This window comes from Cherax quadricarinatus, chromosome 23 (assembly GCF_038502225.1).
Source record: "Cherax quadricarinatus isolate ZL_2023a chromosome 23, ASM3850222v1, whole genome shotgun sequence".
NCBI lineage: Eukaryota > Metazoa > Arthropoda > Malacostraca > Decapoda > Parastacidae > Cherax > Cherax quadricarinatus.
Genome location: NC_091314.1, coordinates 13603913 through 13616414, shown reverse-complemented (window position 1 = coordinate 13616414; position 12502 = coordinate 13603913). Strand labels below are relative to the sequence as shown.

The following is a 12502-nucleotide window of genomic DNA, read 5'->3' as shown; positions in this document are numbered from 1 at the left end:
AGACAAACACTGAGTGTAGTGGCAATGTGTGGTTGTACACAGACAAACACTGAGTGTAGTGGCAATGTGTGGCTGTACACAGACAAACACTGAGTGTAGTGGCAATGTGTGGGTGTACACAGACAAACACTGAGTGTAGTGGCAATGTGTGGCTGTACAAAGACAAACACTGAGTGTAGTGGCAATGTGTGGTTGTACACAGACAAACACTGAGTGTAGTGGCAATGTGTGGTTGTACACAGACAAACACTGAGTGTAGTGGCAATGTGTGGTTGTACACAGACAAACACTGAGTGTAGTGGCAATGTGTGGCTGTACACAGACAAACACTGAGTGTAGTGGCAATGTGTGGGTGTACACAGAAAAACACTGAGTGTAGTGGCAATGTGTGGCTGTACACAAACACTGAGTTTGGAGCGTTGAGTACTGAACTACTAATAAATAAAACAAAAGCTAACGTCGTGGACGGGATTCGAACCCGTGAAGGCAGAGCCCAGTAGATTTTAAGTCTACCTCCTTAACCACTCGGACACCACGACAATCGTAATGTGTCGAGATAACTATTATTTATGGCCTTCACATTCTTCTGATTAATCGACTGTTGATTGTATTAATCCATAAACTCGCGGTCTTATGTTATTTCTGCATTTAGATCCTTGTAAAGAGTTGACATTATTATTGTTATTATTATTATTATCAGTAGTAGTAGTAATAATAAAATCTTTATTTCTACAAGAGCAAGTACAAGGTATACAGTCCTAGCTGACATCACTGACATACTACTATATAGAAAACAGCTTGTTATGCAGAGCATTTCTTGCAGATTAAGTCAGTTTTGTCCCGGAATGCGACCCACACCAATCTACTAACACCCAGGATGCGACCCACACCAGTCTACTAACACCCAGGTACCCATTTTACACTGATGGGTGAACATAGACAACCAGTGTAAGGAAACACACCCAGTGTTTCAACCCTCACTGGGAATCGTTCGCCGCGAGGTTCTATTTCACATAAAGTGTAAGTGTTGAAGCAAAACTAAGTTGGGATTTGAATTCAGCGTCTCAGAATTAGTTAGAAACACGTTTTTAATGAACTGCAACCACTGTTGGCCACTGTAATCAGGAAACTGGTGGGATGTACGTCATGTACAGCTGATACAGTCAGATATCATGCCACTATGATGGCGCGTCACTATATGTATGTAGTTACAGGAGAACAGCAGTGCTAGTGGTGCCCCTGTCTTCATTATTGTCTGTAATATAATAGTTTTCCTAGCATGCGACACGCCAGAGCAGAATAGCACCCGGGTTCCTATTCACTGTTAGGTGAGCAAGTGCAACAAGTGTATGACGACTTGTCTACAAGCTTCGACTTGCCAATGATGTATAAATAAGAGATACATCGTACAACAATAACTCACTAGTTATATACGTTATGCAACAGTTGTTATATACATCACACAACAATAACTCACTAGTTATATACGTTATGCAACAGTTGTTATATACATCACACAACAATAACTCACTAGTTATATACGTTATGCAACAGTTGTTATATACATCACACAACAATAACTCGTTAGTTATATACAACATTTTTTTCCTAGTACTGTCTGTGTAGAGCTTAAAGCTCGCTTAGTTATCCCACTCTACATTCTACTGAGTGTAGTGGCAGTGTGTGGCTGTATACAGACAAACACTGAGTGTAGTGGCAGTGTGTGGCTGTATACAGACAAACACTGAGTGTAGTGGCAGTGTGTGGCTGTACACAGACAAACACTGAGTGTAGTGGCAGTGTGTGGCTGTACACAGACAAACACTGAGTGTAGTGGCAGTGTGTGGCTGTATACAGACAAACACTGAGTGTAGTGGCAATGTGTGGCTGTACACAGACAAACACTGAGTGTAGTGGCAGTGTGTGGCTGTATACAGACAAACACTGAGTGTAGTGGCAGTGTGTGGCTGTACACAGACAAACACTGAGTGTAGTGGCAGTGTGTGGCTGTACACAGACAAACACTGAGTGTAGTGGCAATGTGTGGCTGTACACAGACAAACACTGAGTGTAGTGGCAATGTGCGGCTGTACACAGACAAACACTGAGTGTAGTGGCAGTGTGGGGCTGTACACAGACAAACACTGAGTGTAGTGGCAGTGTGTGGCTGTACACAGACAAACACTGAGTGTAGTGGCAATGTGTGGCTGTACACAGACAAACACTGAGTGTAGTGGCAATGTGTGACTGTGCACAGACAAAAGTGTAGTGGCAATGTGTGGCTGTACACAGACAAACACTGAGTGTAGTGGCAGTGTGTGGCTGTACACAGACAAACACTGAGTGTAGTGGCAATGTGTGGGTGTACACAGACAAACACTGAGTGTAGTGGCAATGTGTGGGTGTACACAGACAAACACTGAGTGTAGTGGCAATGTGTGGGTGTACACAGACAAACACTGAGTGTAGTGGCAATGTGTGGGTGTACACAGACAAACACTGAGTGTAGTGGCAATGTGTGGGTGTGCACAGACAAACACTGAGTGTAGTGGCAATGTGTGGGTGTACACAGACAAACACTGAGTGTAGTGGCAATGTGTGGCTGTACACAGACAAACACTGAGTGTAGTGGCAATGTGTGGGTGTACACAGACAAACACTGAGTGTAGTGGCAATGTGTGGGTGTGCACAGACAAACACTGAGTGTAGTCACAATGTGTGGGTGTACACAGACAAACACTGAGTGTAGTGGCAATGTGTGGCTGTACACAGACAAACACTGAGTGTAGTGGCAATGTGTGGGTGTACACAGACAAACACTGAGTGTAGTGGCAATGTGTGGCTGTACACAGACAAACACTTAGTGTAGTGGCAGTGTGTGGCTGTACACAGACAAACACTTAGTGTAGTGGCAATGTGTGGGTGTACACAGACAAACACTTAGTGTAGTGGCAATGTGTGGGTGTACACAGACAAACACTGAGTGTAGTGGCAATGTGTGGCTGTACACAGACACTGAGTTTGGAGCGTTGAGTACTGAACTACTAATAAATAAAACAAAAGCTAACGTCGTGGACGGGATTCGAACCCGTGAAGGCAGAGCCCAGTAGATTTTAAGTCTACCTCCTTAACCACTCGGACACCACAACAATCGTTATGTGTCGAGAGAACTATTATTTATGGCCTTCACATTCTTCTGATTAATCGACTGTTGATTGTATTAATCCATAAACTCGCGGTCTTATGTTATTTCTGCATTTAGACCCTTGTAAAGAGTTGACATTATAATTGTTATTATTATTATTATTATTATTATTATTATTATTATTATTATTATTATTATTATTATTATTATTATTATTATTATTATTATTATTATTATTATTATTATTATTATTAGTGTTATTATTATTATTATTATTATTATTATTTATTATTATTATTATTATTATTATTATTATTATTATTATTATTATTATCAGTAGTAGTAGTAATAATAAAATCTTTATTTCTACAAGAGCAAGTACAAGGTATACAGTCCTAGCTGACATCACTGACATACTGCTATATAGAAAGCAGCTTGTTATGCAGAGCATTTCTGGCAAATTAGGTAAATTTTGTCCCAGGATGCGACCCACACCGGTCGACTAACACCCAGGTACCCATTTTAGTGATGGGTGAACACAGATGACCGGTGTAAGGAAACGCGCCCAATGTTTCTACCCTCGCTGGTAATCGCACCAGGACGCTCGACGTGTGAAGCTAGACTTTTACCCACCAGGCTATGGGGGCCACCGTTAATAATAATAACTATAATAATGCATATATATTTTCATTTTGGTATTTTTGTTTAGTTCAGTTATCTTTGAAAGTGTGTATATATGAGAGAGAGAGAGAGAGAGAGAGAGAGAGAGAGAGAGAGAGAGAGAGAGAGAGAGAGAGAGAGAGAGAGAGAGAGAGAGAGAGAGAGAGAGAGAGAGAGAGAGAGAGAGAGAGAGAGAGAGAGAGAGAGAGAGAGAGAGAGAGAGAGAGAGAGAGAGAGAGAGAGAGAGAGAGAGAGAGAGAGAGAGAGAGAGAGAGAGAGAGAGAGAGAGGGAGAGAGAGAGAGAGAGAGAGAGAGAGAGAGAGAGAGAGAGAGAGAGAGAGAGAGAGAGAGAGAGAGAGAGAGAGATAGAGAGAGAGAGAGAGAGAGAGAGAGAGAGAGAGAGAGAGAGAGAGAGAGAGAGGTCAACTAAGCCTGACTTATGTTATTGCCTCGTTATGCTAATGAGCTCTTTATCATCTGTTTTTTCTAGACACCCCCTTCTCTCTCTCTCTCTCTCTCTCTCTCTCTCTCTCTCTCTCTCTCTCTCTCTCTCTCTCTCTCTCACTCACTCTACTCTTCTTGCTCCTTCTCCTCACCAGTCTGTATAGCCTTCCCACAAATAACCACGAGAATGTTATCTTCCCAGAAATAACCACGAGAATGTTATCTTCCCAGAAATAACCACGAGAATGTTATCTTCCCAGAAATAACCACGAGAATGTTGTCTTCCCAGAAATAACCACGAGAATGTTATCTTCCCAGAAATAACCACGAGAATGTTATATTCCCAGAAATAACCACGAGAATGTTGTCTTACCAGAAATAACCACGAGAATGTTATCTTCCCAGAAATAACCACGAGAATGTTATCTTCCCAGAAATAACCACGAGAATGTTATCTTCCCAGAAATAACCACGAGAATGTTATCTTCCCAGAAATAACCACGAGAATGTTATCTTCCCAGAAATAACCACGAGAATGTTATCTTCCCAGAAATAACCACGAAAATGTTATCTTCCCAGAAATAACCACGATAATGTTGTCTTACCAGGAAGAGCCACGAGAATGTTGTCTTCCCAGAAATAACCACGAGAATGTTGTCTTACCAGAAATAACCACGAGAATGTTATCTTCCCAGAAATAACCACGAGAATGTTATCTTCCCAGAAATAACCACGAGAATGTTATCTTCCCAGAAATAACCACGAGAATGTTGTCTTACCAGAAATAACCACGAAAATGTTATCTTCCCAGAAATAACCACGAGAATGTTATCTTCCCAGAAATAACCACGAGAATGTTGTCTTACCAGGAAGAACCAAGAGAATGTTGTCTTCCCAGAAATAACCACGAGAATGTTGTCTTACCAGGAAAAACCACGAGAATGTTATCTTCCCAGAAATAACAACGAGAATGTTATCTTCCCAGAAATAACCACGAGAATGTTATCTTCCCAGAAATAACCACGAGAATGTTATCTTCCCAGAAATAACCACGAGAATGTTGTCTTCCCAGAAATAACCACGAGAATGTTATCTTCCCAGAAATAACCACGAGAATGTTATCTTCCCAGAAATAACCACGAGAATGTTGTCTTACCAGAAATAACCACGAGAATGTTATCTTCCCAGAAATAACCACGAGAATGTTATCTTCCCAGAAATAACCACGAGAATGTTATCTTCCCAGAAATAACCACGAGAATGTTGTCTTACCAGGAAGAACCACGAGAATGTTGTCTTACCAGGAAGAACCACGAGAATGTTATCTTCCCAGAAATAACCACGAGAATGTTATCTTCCCAGAAATAACCACGAGAATGTTATCTTCCCAGAAATAACCACGAGAATGTTGTCTTACCAGGAAGAACCACGAGAATGTTGTCTTCCCATAAATAACCACGAGAATGTTGTCTTCCAAGAAATAACCACGAGAATGTTATCTTCCCAGAAATAACCACGAAAATGTTATCTTCCCAGAAATAACCACGAGAATGTTATCTTCCCAGAAATAACCACGAGAATGTTATCTTCCAAGAAATAACCACGAGAATGTTATCTTCCCAGAAATAACCACGAAAATGTTATCTTCCCAGAAATAACCACGATAACGTTGTCTTACCAGGAAGAGCCAGGAGAATGTTGTCTTCCCAGAAATAACCACGAGAATGTTGTCTCCCCAGAAATAACCACGAGAATGTTGTCTTCCCAGAAATAACCACGAGAATGTTATCTTCCCAGAAATAACCACGAGAATGTTATCTTCCCAGAAATAACCACGAGAATGTTGTCTTAACAGGAAGAACCACGAGAATGTTATCTTCCCAGAAATAACCACGAGAATGTTGTCAAACCAGAAATAACCACGAGAATGTTATCTTCCCAGAAATAACCACGAGAATGTTGTCTTCCCAGAAATAACCACGAGAATGTTGTCTTCCCAGAAATAACCACGAGAATGTTATCTTCCCAGAAATAACCACGAGAATGTTATCTTCCCAGAAATAACCACGAGAATGTTGTCTTACCAAGAAGAACCACGAGAATGTTGTCTTCCCAGAAATAACCACGAGAAAGTTGTCGTCCCAGAAATAACCACGAGAATGTTGTCTTACCAGGAAGAACCACGAGAATGTTATCTTCCCAGAAATAACCACGAGAATGTTGTCTTCCCAGAAATAACCACGAGAATGTTGTCTTCCCAGAAATAACCACGAGAATGTTGTCTTACCAGGAAGAACCACGAGAATGTTATCTTCCCAGAAATAACCACGAGAATGTTATCTTCCCAGAAATAACCACGAGAATGTTATCTTCCCAGAAATAACCACGAGAATGTTATCTTCCCAGAAATAACCACGAGAATGTTGTCTTACCAGGAAGAACCACGAGAATGTTGTCTTCCCAGAAATAACCACGAGAATGTTATCTTCCCAGAAATAACCACGAGAATGTTGTCTTCCCAGAAATAGCCACGAGAATGTTGTCTTACCAGGAAGAACCACGAGAATGTTATCTTCCCAGAAATAAGCACGAGAATGTTATCTTCCCAGAAATAACCACGAGAATGTTATCTTCCCAGAAATAACCACGAGAATGTTATCTTCCCAGAAATAACCACGAGAATGTTATCTTCCCAGAAATAACCACGAGAATGTTGTCTTCCCAGAAAAAACCACGAGAATGTTATCTTCCCAGAAATAACCACGAGAATGTTATCTTCCCAGAAATAACCACGAGAATGTTGTCTTACCAGGAAGAACCACGAGAATTTTATCTTCCCAGAAATAACCACGAGAATGTTGTCTTCCGAGAAATAACCACGAGAATGTTGTCTTACCAAGAAGAACCACGAGAATGTTATCTTCCCAGAAATAACCACGAGAATGTTGTCTTCCCAGAAATAACCACGAGAATGTTATCTTCCCAGAAATAACCACGAGAATGTTATCATCCCAGAAATAACCACGAGAATGTCATCTTCCCAGAAATAACCACGAGAATGTTATCTTCCCAGAAATAACCACGAGAATGTTGTCTTACCAAGAAGAACCACGAGAATGTTATCTTCCCAGAAATAACCACGAGAATGTTATCTTCCCAGAAATAACCACGAGAATGTTGTCTTACCAGGGAGAACCACGAGAATGTTGTCTTCCCCGAAATAACCACGAGAATCTTGTCTTCCCAGAAATAACCACGAGAATGTTGTCTTCCCAGGAAAATCCACGAGAATGTTATCATCCCAGAAATAACCACGAGAATGTCATCTTCCCAGAAATAACCACGAGAATGTTATCTTCCCAGAAATAACCACGAGAATGTTGTCTTACCAAGAAGAACCACGAGAATGTTATCTTCCCAGAAATAACCACGAGAATGTTGTCTTCCCAGAAATAACCACGAGAATGTTATCTTCCCAGAAATAACCACGAGAATGTTGTCTTACCAGGAAGAACCACGAGAATGTTGTCTTCCCAGAAATAACCACGAGAATGTTGTCTTCCCAGAAATAACCACGAGAATGTTATCTTCCCAGAAATAACCACGAGAATGTTATCTTCCCAGAAATAACCACGAGAATGTTGTCTTACCAAGAAGAACCACGAGAATGTTATCTTCCCAGAAATAACCACGAGAATGTTATCTTCCCAGAAATAACCACGAGAATGTTATCTTCCCAGAAATAACCACGAGAATGTTATCTTCCCAGAAATAACCACGAGAATGTTGTCTTACCAGGGAGAACCACGAGAATGTTGTCTTCCCCGAAATAACCACGAGAATGTTATCTTCCCAGGAAAATCCACGAGAATGTTATCATCCCAGAAATAACCACGAGAATGTCATCTTCCCAGAAATAACCACGAGAATGTTTTCTTCCCAGGAAGAACCACGAGAATGTTATCTTCCCAGAAATAACCACGAGAATGTTGTCTTCCCAGGAAAATCCACGAGAATGTTATCATCCCAGAAATAACCACGAGAATGTCATCTTCCCAGAAATAACCACGAGAATGTTTTCTTCCCAGGAAGAACCACGAGAATGTTATCTTCCCAGAAATAACCACGAGAATGTTATCTTCCCAGAAATAACCACGAGAATGTTATCTTCCCAGAAATAACCACGAGAATGTTATCTTCCCAGAAATAACCACGAGAATGTTATCTTCCCAGAAATAACCACGAGAATGTTGTCTTAGCATAAAGAACCACGAGAATGTTGTCTTCCCAGGATTAACCACGAGAATGTTATCTTCCCAGAAATAACCACGAGAATGTTATCTTCCCAGAAATAACCACGAGTATGTTGTCTTACCAGGAAGAACCACGAGAATGTTGTCTTCCCAGAAATAACCGCGAGAATGTTATCTTCCCAGAAATAACCACGAGAATGTTGTCTTCCGAGGAAGAACCACGAGAATGTTATCATCCAAGAAATAACCACGAGAACGTCATCTTCCCAGAAATAACCACGAGAATGTTTTCTTCCCAGGAAGAACCACGAGAATGTTATCTTACCAGAAATAACCACGAGAATGTTGTCGTCCCAGAAATAACCACGAGAATGTTTTCTTCCCAGGAAGAACCACGAGAATGTTATCTTCCCAGAAATAACCACGAGAATGTTATCTTCCCAGAAATAACCACGAGAATGCTATCTTCCCAGAAATAACCACGAGAATGTTGTCGTCCCAGAAATAACCACGAGAATGTTGTCTTACCAGGAAGAACCACGAGAATGTTGTCTTCCCAGGAAGAAAAACGAGAATGTTGGCTTCCCAGGAAGAACCACGAGAATGTTGTCTTACCAGGAAGAACAACGAGAATGTTGTCTTCCCACGAAGAACCACGAGAATGTTGTCTTCCCAGGAAGAACCACGAGAATGTTATCTTCCCAGGAAGAACCACGAGAATGTTGTCTTACCAGGAAGAACCACGAGAATGTTGTCTTCCCAGAAATAACCACGAGAATGTTGTCTTCCCAGGAAGAACCACGAGAATGTTGTCTTCCCAGGTAGAACCACGAGAATGTTATCTTCCCAGGAAGAACCACGAGAATGTTGTCTTACCAGGAAGAACCACGAGAATGTTGTCTTCCCAGAAATAACCACGAAAATGTTGTCTTACCAGGAAGAACCACGAGAATGTTATCTTCCCAGGAAGAACCATGAGAATATTGTCTTCCCAGGAAGAACCACGAGAATGTTGTCTTCCCAGGAAGAACCACGAGGATGTTGTCTTCCCAGGAAGAACCACGAGAATGTTGTCTTCCCAGGAAGAACCACGAGAATGTTGTCTTCCCAGGAAGAACCACGAGAATGTTATCTTCCTAGGAAGAACCACGAGAATTTTGTCTTCGCAGGAAGTACCACGAGAATGTTATCCTCCTAGGAAGAACCACGAGAATGTTGTCTTCCCAGGAGGAACCATGAGAATATTGTCTTCCCAGAAGAACCACGAGAATGTTGTCTTCCCAGGAAGAACCACGAGAATGTTGTCTTCCCAGGAAGAACCACGAGTATGTTGTCTTCCCAGGAAGAACCACGAGAATGTTGTCTTACCAGGAAGAACCACGAGAATGTTGTCTTCCCAGGAAGAACCACGAGAATGTTGTCTTCCCAGGAAGAACCACGAGAATGTTGTCTTACCAGGAAGAACCACGAAAATGTTGTCTTCCCAGGAAGAACCACGAGAATGTTGTCTTCCCAGGAAGAACCACGAGAATGTTGTCTTCCCAGTAAGAACCACGAGAATGTTGTCTTCCCAGGAAGAACCACGAGAATGTTGTCTTCCCAGGAAGAACCACGAGAATGTTGTCTTCCCAGGAAGAACCACGAGAATGTTGTCTTCCCAGGAAGAACCACGAGAATGTTGTCTTCCCAGGAAGAACCACGAGAATGTTGTCTTCCCAGGAAGAACCACGAGAATGTTGTCTTCCCAGGAAGAACCACGAGAATGTTGTCTTCCCAGGAAGAACCACGAGAATGTTGTCTTCACAGGAAGAACCACGAGAATGTTGTCTTCCCAGGAAGAACCACGAGAATGTTGTCTTCCCAGGAAGAACCAGGAGAATGTTGTCTTCCCAGGAAGAACCACGAGAATGTTGTCTTCCCAGGAAGAACCACGAGAATGTTGTCTTCCCAGGAAGAACCACGAGAATGTTGTCTTCCCAGGAAGAACCACGAGAATGTTGTCTTCCCAGGAAGAACCACGAGAATGTTGTCTTCCCAGGAAGAACCACGAGAATGTTGTCTTCACAGGAAGAACCACGAGAATGTTGTCTTCCCAGGAAGAACCACGAGAATGTTGTCTTCCCAGGAAGAACCAGGAGAATGTTGTCTTCCCAGGAAGAACCACGAGAATGTTGTCTTCCCAGGAAGAACCACGAGAATGTTGTCTTCCCAGGAAGAACCACGAGAATGTTGTCTTCCCAGGAAGAACCACGAGAATGTTGTCTTCCCAGGAAGAACCACGAGAGTGTTGTCTTCTCAGGAAGAACCACGAGAATGTTGTCTTCCCAGAAATAACCACGAGAATGTTGTCTTCCCAGGAAGAACCACGAGAATGTTGTCTTCCCAGGAAGAACCACAAGAATGTTGTCTTCCCAGGAAGAACCACGAGAATGTTGTCTTCCCAGGAAGAACCACGAGAATGTTGTCTTCCCAGGAAGAACCACGAGAATGTTGTCTTCCCAGGAAGAACCACAAGAATGTTGTCTTCCCAGGAAGAACCACGAGAATGTTGTCTTCCCAGGAAGAACCACGAGAATGTTGTCTTCCCAGGAAGAACCACGAGAATGTTGTCTTCCCAGGAAGAACCACGAGAATGTTGTCTTCCCAGGAAGAACCACGAGAATGTTGTCTTCCCAGGAAGAACCACGAGAATGTTGTCTTCCCAGGAAGAACCACGAGAATGTTGTCTTCCCAGGAAGAACCACGAGAATGTTGTCTTCCCAGGAAGAACCAGGAGAATGTTGTCTTCCCAGGAAGAACCACGAGAATGTTGTCTTCCCAGGAAGAACCACGAGAATGTTGTCTTCCCAGGAGGAACCACGAGTATGTTGTCTTCCCAGGAAGAACCACGAGAATGTTGTCTTCCCAGGAAGAACCACTAGAATGTTGTCTTCCCAGGAAGAACCACGAGAATGTTGTCTTCCCAGGAAGAACCACCAGGTTGTATAGCTTTCAATCATCTTATTAAAATAATAAGTTTATTTCTTTGCTTACGTTACAATGTGTGTTCACACGTTGTAATTTGATTGGAGCAAAGGAAGCCACTATCACGTCGAGGCATTTCATAAGAACTTAGGAAAGAAGGAACACTGCAGCAGGCCTGCGAGTCCTTGCGAGGTACGTCCAAATCACCTCTAGGCTCAAACCCATGACCCACCTAGTCAGGTCAGGTCACATCCACTTAAGGAAGGGACACAGCATCAGACCTATTAGCACAAGCTAGTTAGGTCCAACTCACACCCACCCACACCCACTCATGTATTTATCTAACCTCTTTTTAAAACTACACAACGTCTTAGCTTCTAGACGGTACTCGGGAGTTTGTTCCACTCATCCACAACTCTATTACCAAACCAGTGCTTTCTTATATCCTTCTTAAATCAGAATTTTTCCAACTTAGGACCATTGCTGTCAGTCCTGTCTTGGCTGGATATTTTTAGCACGCTATTTATATTCCCTTTATTTATTCCTGTTTTCCATTTATACACCTCAATCATATCACCTAATTCTTCGCCTTTCTAGAGAGTGCAGATTCAGGGCCCTCAGTCTATCCTCATAGGGAAGATTTCTGATATGTGCGATCAACTTTGTGATCCTCCTTTGTACGTTTTCCAGTGCATTTATATCCGTCTTGTAATACGGTGACCAGAACTGTGCAGCATAATTTAAATGAGGCCTAACCAAAGATATATAGAGTTTAAGAACAACCTGTGGAGTCCTATTATTTATGCTCCTTGATATGTAGAGAAGGATTCTGTTCGCTTTATTGCGAACACTTATGTACTGTTGTCTTGGTTTTAGATTGCTGCTAATCAGAACTCCCAAACCCTTTTCGCAATCAGTAATATTAAGATCTAAATTATTTAGTTTATATGCCGCATGGTTTTTTCTTCTCCAATGTTTAGAACTTTGCATTTGTCTATATTAAATTGCATCTGCCACTTCTCCGACCACTGCATTA

The 12502-nt window shown here is 42.0% G+C and overlaps 2 non-coding genes across 2 annotated transcripts; both read right to left on the bottom strand.

Annotated features, from left to right (window-relative positions):
• Positions 1-457: 457 nt before the first annotated feature.
• On the bottom strand, positions 458-539 carry TRNAL-UAA (transfer RNA leucine (anticodon UAA)). The gene has a single exon. It is a non-coding gene; the product is annotated as a tRNA-Leu (tRNA).
• Positions 540-3067: 2528 nt separating this feature from the next.
• TRNAL-UAA (transfer RNA leucine (anticodon UAA)) lies at positions 3068-3149 on the bottom strand. The gene has a single exon. It is a non-coding gene; the product is annotated as a tRNA-Leu (tRNA).
• Between the last annotated feature and the right edge of the window lie 9353 nt (positions 3150-12502).